Raw genomic sequence first — 8,644 nt, 5'->3', positions numbered from 1 at the left:
TGAAAATAAGATGCAGGAAGTACATTGTGCTCTTTCAAAACTGATAAAAATGCAAATTACAAACAGCTGCCTGTGTATTTATATAGGTCTGGAACTCATTCAATGCATTGCCACAAACATTTAATAAAATTTAAAAGTTTGACAATTAAAATCATTCTTTAATTGTAAACTAAGATTGCACAGACTGAGGAGTAAAACTGTGCCTTTGCTTTCTATTTTGCAATATTCTTTAAGGAAGAAACCTCACATTTTCTTTCTTTACCTAGATTTTAAGCTGGGCGTCCGTGATAGTTACAGATAAAATGTAAACAAATTCAGTGAAGTCCCAGGATTACAGTTTGGTGGTGAGTATGAGAGGAATTCTAATAGAAATACACTTCAGTGTGTTGTAGAAAGAGACAAAGATTGGTTTATTATTCAGGGAAGTTGCTGAACAATGTCTTTTAATTGACAACTACAAAATCTATCTGCTGAAATGTGCTACATTCAAAACTGAAAAATGAACATTTTCCTACCATGAAAATAAAAATTATATGATCATACTGGAGAAAAGAACTTGTAAAAGGAAAAAAAAAAGTGAATTAATAACATGGTATCCACAAAGTCTAGAGTGAGCTTTTAAGGCTTCAGTAAACTCCAGAAGTATAAATGTTTACAAATATAACAACTATACCCCAATTTAAAAAAAAAGTATGAGAGCAATATAAGTAATTAACCTTTCAAATGATGTTTCTCTAAGTTTGTAACACTTATACTTCTGAGTTTATGAAGGCTCAGAACTTCACTAAGAGTTTAGAACACCCTGTATTTATATTTGCATGCATCTTGCGGTTATTGGTAGCTTCTTGTTCAATATTTATTGGGGAAGGGAGGCAATCAGGGTTCTTAGAAATATTTTATTTTAAAACATTTTATATGGTATGATTCCAGCTTGTGGAATAATAAACCCTAGTTTCTGGCTTCTAATGGTGCTCTGTCTCCACACCTGCAAAAACTTGAGGTTATAGTCACTTTGTTTTTTTTTACAGATAGAGCAGATAGAAATGAAAACTGTGTCAGCAAAGTATCTTGGTAAGATAGTTTGAGAGGGATGTAAGAAAAGAGCTGAGATGAAAAGATGTCTAGATGGAAGGTGATAGGAAACAGCCTATAATTCCATTTAACAGACAGACCTGTGTCCTTCTAAAACTTCAACTAGTGATGAAGAAGGAGGGGTTCAAAGAAGGAAATTCAAGATCTCTTTCTTGAAGTACAGATTCTCAGTGTGTATCTGCATTGCATGCCAAATGCTGAAGAATCAATGAGGAAAGAGGAAAATATAAAGGAAGGCTTGAATGTGATTCTTCTGAAAGTGTACATGTACAATTCCTGAACAAATGTACATTTTTATTATGATAAACTTTGTCTAAAGGACAAAGTCAGACAGTGGCATTAATCAACCTTGTTTTAATGTTTGTGATTTAGAGAAAGGGCACTTGGTTTAAATGGGGGTAAACCAGTAACCAGGAAGGAAGAAGATAACAAACCCCAAAATAAGAAAAGATAGGGGATGACAAAGGTAAGTGGACAACCAAACATTTGGAAGCCAGCAAGATGCAATGCTTACTGACTCCTAAACATACAAGTAGTGCATTTAAGCTTCAATTCCACAGTGCCACTGTTGGGCAGTTGCGTATCTGGCACATACAAAAGCTTTCAATGAATTTCACTGGTGTTCAATGATTCTACTCTTTTCAAAATACAACAGTAATAAAAGTAATAATAAAAATAGCATTTATTGGGTGTTTAGTATGTTAGTTAGCTAGGGCTGCTATAATAAAGTACCACAAACTGAGTGACTCAACAGAAATTTATTGTCTCACAAATCTGGAGGCTAGAAGTCTGAAATCAAGGTGTCAGTGGGTTGGTTTTTTCTGAAGGATCTATTGCAGGACTGTCTTCTTGGCTTATAGATCACTGTTTTCTCCTTGTGTCTCTTCGTATCATCTTCCCTTAATGTGTGTTTCTGTGTTCATATTTATTCTTTTATAAGAACACAGTCATGTTGGATTAGGGCCCATTCAAATGACCTCATTTTAACTGGATTACCTCTGTATAGACCTTATATCCAAATAAGGTCACATTCTGAGGCATTGGGGGTTAGGCCTTCAAAAACATATGAATTTTGGGAGGACACAAAGGTGGCTCTGGGACCCTTCCAGGGTGGGTGAGTAGATTTTAAGTGACAAATGTACTCTAACACTCCAATCTCTCTAAACATTTAAATCCCTTCCTCTACAATAAATCAAGGCAGGTCTGGACTCACTCTGGATTTGCTCACTCTGGACTACCTTTTAGTCCATATTTAAACCAACCAACCAACCAACCAATTAGAACACTTTCTAATTTCCCAAGCTGCACCTAAGTGCAGAATCTCTGCTTAGTGGGCCCATATCAACAAATTTGGCTCGATCCAATTCTATGTTCCTTCCGTGATTATTCCACATCTTTAAAATTCATTCCCACACACATTCCTTGGACTTTTGTCTGTATAAATTAGAAAACTCAAGCAGTTGCTTTGGAGTGTAGCATACTTCCTCATGGTTCCCAGTTTCATCAAAGTCTTCCTATATGTTCCTATTTCAACTTTCAGGATTATGTTCCTTCGCAATCAATGCCATAATTGTAACAGTAAATACCCTGTGAGCCTGTGAATTCAATTTGCATTGTAATTCAGTCACTCCAGGATGAGATTTTAGGTTTGTTTTCCAGCATTCTCAACCCTGTGCCTATGACAAATAAAGAGCCTTCTTTCGGGGCAGACATAGAAACTTTCAGGTTTCACTTTCTATGTGATGTATGAGCTAGGAATTTGTCAATGTAAAGAAAAATGCACATGACTGTTGTGAGTTTAAGTTTTATTCAGGGTCTTACTGAGGACTACCACCTGGGAGATAGCTTCTTAGTACCTCTGAGTAACCAGCTCTGAAGAAGTAGGGGAGAAGCCAGTATATATATATGAATTTTTTGGCTAGAAAAAATGTAATCAATCATGCATATACCTTAGTAAAAGATTACTGCTAATCACAAAGAACAAATGATTTTACTGCTTTTCTATATATGGGAAGATGCAAGAATCTGGGATTATTGAAATTCTTCCTGAGATATATATCTAACTATCTAGGGGTCTGTTTATTCCAAAGCTCAGAATGTCTCATCCTGTTTCTTCCATCCTGAATTCCTCTCAGGGCATGCTCTGTCAGTGGGTGACTGCGGTGGGTTGAGACTTAACCCTTAGTATAACTGGACGGTGAGTGGTACTCTTTGTTCCTTTTTGTTTGTTTGTTTTTAAATATCCAATTTCCTGAGTTCATTTTTTTTTCTTTTTTCATTTTGTTCAGTGACATTAGGAGCAACCAGCCCATCTCATTATATTTGTTAGTTTGACAAAAATGCTCAGAAGTATCATATACATGGTTACCTAGATCCTTGCCCCGTAGAAGTGTTTGACTATGAGTATCCAATGGTGATATTTTTGCATATTTCTGTTGCCACATCACACCATTAATTATCAATTCTCTACTGCTAGAAATAGAGTAATTAGTGCCTTTAAAACTAATTAGATTAGAGATCCAAGGGCAGAAACCCTAGAACCAATTCAGAAAACATATCCTTAGGTTATGTTCCCATAGAGCCACTCTCAGTACCAAAATTTTTATTAGGGTTCTCCAGAGAAACATGACCAATAGGGTGTGTGTGTGTGTGTGTGTGTGTGTGTGTGTGTGTGTGTGTGTGTGTGTGTGTGTGTGTGTGTGTCTGTGTGTGTGTGTAGAGAAATTTATTTTAAGTAACTGACTCGTGAATGGGCAAGAATTTTGTGCATAAATCTATAAAACTTTAATGAAAGTTTCTAACAACACCTAAAAAAAGTAAATGAAATGCTATAGACAAACACAATATGTTAAAAAAATGTCAATTGTCTGCAAATTGACCTAGTCATGATATCATGTCAATCAAAATCCTAACAGGCTTTTTTCATGAAACTTGACAAGCTTATTCTGAAACTAATATGAAATTCCGAAGCCTTAAGAATAACCAAGATGCTACCAACAGAGAAGAATAAAGTGTGGGGCTTTGCCTGTCATATAATCACGATTTGATCTAAAGCTATCTAATATTATAAAACTATATTTTATATCTGCTACAGCATAATATTGACATTATTATGATATCTGAGGCAAAATCGAAGAGAACAGAGAGCCTAGAAAACCAACCTACCTATCTATGTAAATCTGACATATGGTAGAAATGGTATTGTAGATCAGTAGAGAAAGAAGAGGTTATTAAATAAATGTTTTGGGAAATTGAGTATCCCTAAAGAAAAAAATGACAATGGATCCCTAATATTACACAAGTAAATTTCAAATGAGTCAAACACAATGGCACAGGCAAAACCTAAACTCTACAAAAACTGCTTGCTGAATGTATACATGAGTCATAGAATACTTAGAAATGTACCACTGAATGAAAAGTTTGATAAACCTCTCTTTACTGCTATGCTTGCCAATATTTGGGTAAAGGAAGGAAGGCTGGAAGAGGGACAGGCAAGCATGTTCCACTCCTAAAGTCACAAGAACCCCCTAAATATACTTTCCAAATAAACAAGGGCACATTTATAAAAATTAGGCACTAGTCCTCTTGCATTTATCACTTAAGGGGCTGTGTTTTATTTCTCTTATTTAAAAGCCTTTATTCCTTTGATGTAAATAACTTCTTATCTTACAATAGGACTATTATACATTTTTACCTAAATCCTCTTAGATTTACTTGAGGGATCCAAATAGCTTGTTTTCACTTCTAATCTTAGGACATATCTATGCTATCTTTAAGAAAAGTTTTCTATAGACAGCATTTCCTTTGAAAATGAATTTTGGCTCCTTTTACCAGAGGCTGCCATTTGACCTGGAAATCAGTTTCTTTCTACTTACAATTATTTTGTCACAAATTGGAGTTTAAACTGCCTGAAAAAATAAAAGCCACAACTTCTACTTTGCTCCTGGCATAAACTCAGGACAATTTGTACCATTTGCAAGCTAATCAGAACAGATCATCCACAGTAGGCTGGGAGAACTTCTGGTTCCAATTCAATCTGCTTTGGGTTGGCTTTGGATGGTAGTGTTTGTGAAGATAATTGTCCCTATTGCCAAGTTGATATTTATGTTCTTTCCCCCAGGGAAAAACTGCCACAGAACAAATTAAGGGTGATTATCAAGAAGAGTAGGTAATTGCCAAGGAGTTCAATAAACTTACATGAGCTTTGGAGCCAGAGGACATTTTTAGGCTCCTGGCTTTGCCTTTTGCTAGTCATTTGGCCTAGGAGGAAATACTTAGTCTCTCTGTGCATAAATGTCCTCATTTGTAATAACACCTTCCTGATAGAGTTGTTATGGGCATTAGAGATAATATATGAAGTGCTAAGAGTTGTGTCTGGGATAGAGGTGGTTTTCAATAAATGATACTCATTTATTATTACTGGAAATTATCTGACAGGTTACCACTACTTGTTGATCAATATAATAGAAATAATGTGACCATACTCTTAGGACTTAATGTGATATTTACTTTGCCTGATATTAAACAGCAACTTAGTATAATAAAATCTGTATATTTCTGCTGGAGCATAGGCTAGAAATACAGTTTGAAGTTGTTTTTGAGAACAGAATGGTAATTCTCAGACTCACTTGCTCCTTTCCTATGAGATCTGGTAACTAAGGATGCAGAAATGTTTCCCTTTCTTATATTTTTGATTCAAAACCAAATCTATATCCAATTTTAATAGGAATATATATATATAAAACACAATAAGAATGAAATAAATTTGATACATTATACCATTAAAAATTAAATACCAAGTCATAAGTTGTAGGAGAATTTTTAAAAGATTCCTTTTTAGTTTTTTTTAAATTATGATTTAATAATTTATACTCCCCAGGCATGCGGCCCCGGGACATTTCTAGCCCAGGGCACTATAGCTCTGCATTCCACAGGGAAATAATTTCAAATTTGCTCCCTCCTGACATCTAGAAGCTTCTTTTTTCCCTCCATAGCTAGTGGGTTATGTTTAAAGGATATAAAATTTCTTTCATCATACTAAATAAATTCTTATTCAAATTGCAAATTGTTTTACCAAAAAGCTATATTTAAAATTATAGAGAGAACATTTGTTAGTTGGTTGATTTTATGGGTTATCCACATTATTGCTTCTTGCATGGGCCTGAATAATCAAGAGATGGTTACTCATTATTGGGAGAAAATAGCTCCATTTAACTAAGTATATATTTTTGAATCATCTTCAGACTAGCATTGTGTTATATAATTTGTAAATTTGACTCTCTGAAACATTAACATATTAATGTGCTATTATATTAATATATGTTAATGTATTAATGTGATGTATTAAGGGTTACTTATTTTCAGAAGTGCATAAAATTCAGATTCCACACTTTGTCATTCTTTATCCAGTGATGTGCTGATAAATGTTTGACAACTGATTCTCAGGAAAAACAGCTTCAGTCTGTAGCACTGGTGATTTCTGTAGTGTAAAAACTCTCACCATGGTTGATTTAAAGCTACCAAATTGAAGTCACTGAACACAGAATTAGGAAGGAATGCACACAACTGGCTCTCCTGAGCTGGAAAGCACTCACTCCAGCACACCTCTGCATATTCTCTATGTAATAATAAAATAATTTAACATAATCAAATTAAATTTAATTCATATTAATTGAGTGCCTATTCTGAACCAGTTCCTATTCAAGGTATTGGTGATATCCCACTAACTATATAATATACATATTGTATGTTTATTTGTTTATTGCCAGTTTTTATCCTTAAGAATAAAGCATCATGAAGGTAAGGACTTTTTCTTTTTAGTTTATTATTGATTTCTCTGAGCCTAGAATGATGGCTGACACACAGTAGGCGATAAGGATGCTGAATCAAATGAAGGAGACTCAATCTCTGTCTTTAACAAGATTACAGTCTATCAGAAAATGAAACAAAATGTTTTTTAAGGAGAAAAACAGATTAGAGCATGTAATAATTAACAAGCCTTAGTATTTTTCTAAAGTTGAATATTAAATTATAATAAAATCCATAATACTATAATTAATAACTTTTATCTCTAGCAAAAGTTATATTTTATTGAAGTGTTATATGTTGATTGTGATTCTGCAAATAAAAACAGCAATAACACCAACAGTAATAGCAAAACTTTATAGAGTGCTTACTCCATGGTAGGCATATGCTAAGTGAATTACATGTATTATTATTATTAATTCTTAATAACTATATTATTAATTCTCATAATATTCTTTCAAATATGCATTAATTTTACCTTTCCACCTTATAAATGAGAATGCTGTGATTCCAAATTTCTCAGTAACTCGAGTCAATAGCCAATAAGTGTAATGCTCCTTTTTGTACCTAAGTCTTCCTGATTCTAGAATCTATGTTCTCAACCTCTGTGTTCAGTCTTGTAAACTAATTTTCTTCTTTGTTGTTACAAAACGGTCATGGAGGGTTCACATTTTCATTTGGATGCTTTGCAAAGTGAATAATACTAGGAAAGGGAAGTCAAAGTCCTAGAGGCAGGAAGAACACTGTCTAAACTTTAGCCAAGCTGAGGAGAACTTTCAGGTCATCTTGGTCAGTGTCTTTGTTTAAGAAATAGCCAAAAAGCCAGTGCGGCTGGATGGAAGGGAAAGAGAGAGAAAGGGAGTGTTGTGAACGATGGGGTTAGAGAGGTGGGCTGTGGAGGCAAGTCAGATGGGCATTTGCTGTCATCTCTAGACTTCAGCCTTTTCTCTGAGATCCCAGGAAGCCATCTGAAGGTTCTGAGCAGAGGAATGCCACGATCTGCCTTCCATTATTCTGAAGGAGCACGGTGGCTGCTAAAGCTAACAGACTCCGTGTAGGAGGAGAGCTAGAGCCTGGGAGAGACCAGTTAGAAGGTTATCACCATAATCCCAGTGAGGGAGCCTGTGGCTTGGGACAGGGTGGTGGCAAGAGGGTGAATAGTGGCTGGATGCTGATGTGTTCAGCAGTAGAACCCATAGGATTTCTCATGGATTTGCAGGGTGAGGTAAGTAAAGAATTCAAGGTTAACTCCAAGACTTACAAATGGCAGGCTGGCGACTGTAAGAGGAATGAGGAGTTTGGTTTTGGATTATGTTCAGTTTGAGATGCTTCAAAGGGAATGCCTGTGATGACAACTGAAAATGTTTACATCTCTTCTAACAATTCATATTTTAAAAAGACCCCACATCTTAATTCTAAGATTCAGTACTTATATTAAAAAGACAGTCATTTACTTATTACTAAACTTAGAATTTTTATCAGATTCCACTAAAAGGAGAGCCAAACCCATGAAGTTCGAAAATACTAAACACAAGTGAAGTTAAAGAAAATATTGGTGTTCTGAACACTAGAGGTCAGCAGTATCACACAAACTACCTAGAAAATGCATCTAGGTAGAAACCACAATAAGACAGTTTGAGAACATTTATTTCTAACTCACTGATGCTAGCAGTAGGAGTCTTCAGGAATAAAAACAAAGCATAACCTTTTCATCGAAGACATTTTATATAAAGAAAAAATAATTTAT

Source organism: Delphinus delphis, chromosome 11, assembly GCF_949987515.2.
Source record: "Delphinus delphis chromosome 11, mDelDel1.2, whole genome shotgun sequence".
In the NCBI taxonomy this organism is placed as follows: domain Eukaryota; kingdom Metazoa; phylum Chordata; class Mammalia; order Artiodactyla; family Delphinidae; genus Delphinus; species Delphinus delphis.
This window is presented reverse-complemented; position numbering follows the sequence as displayed.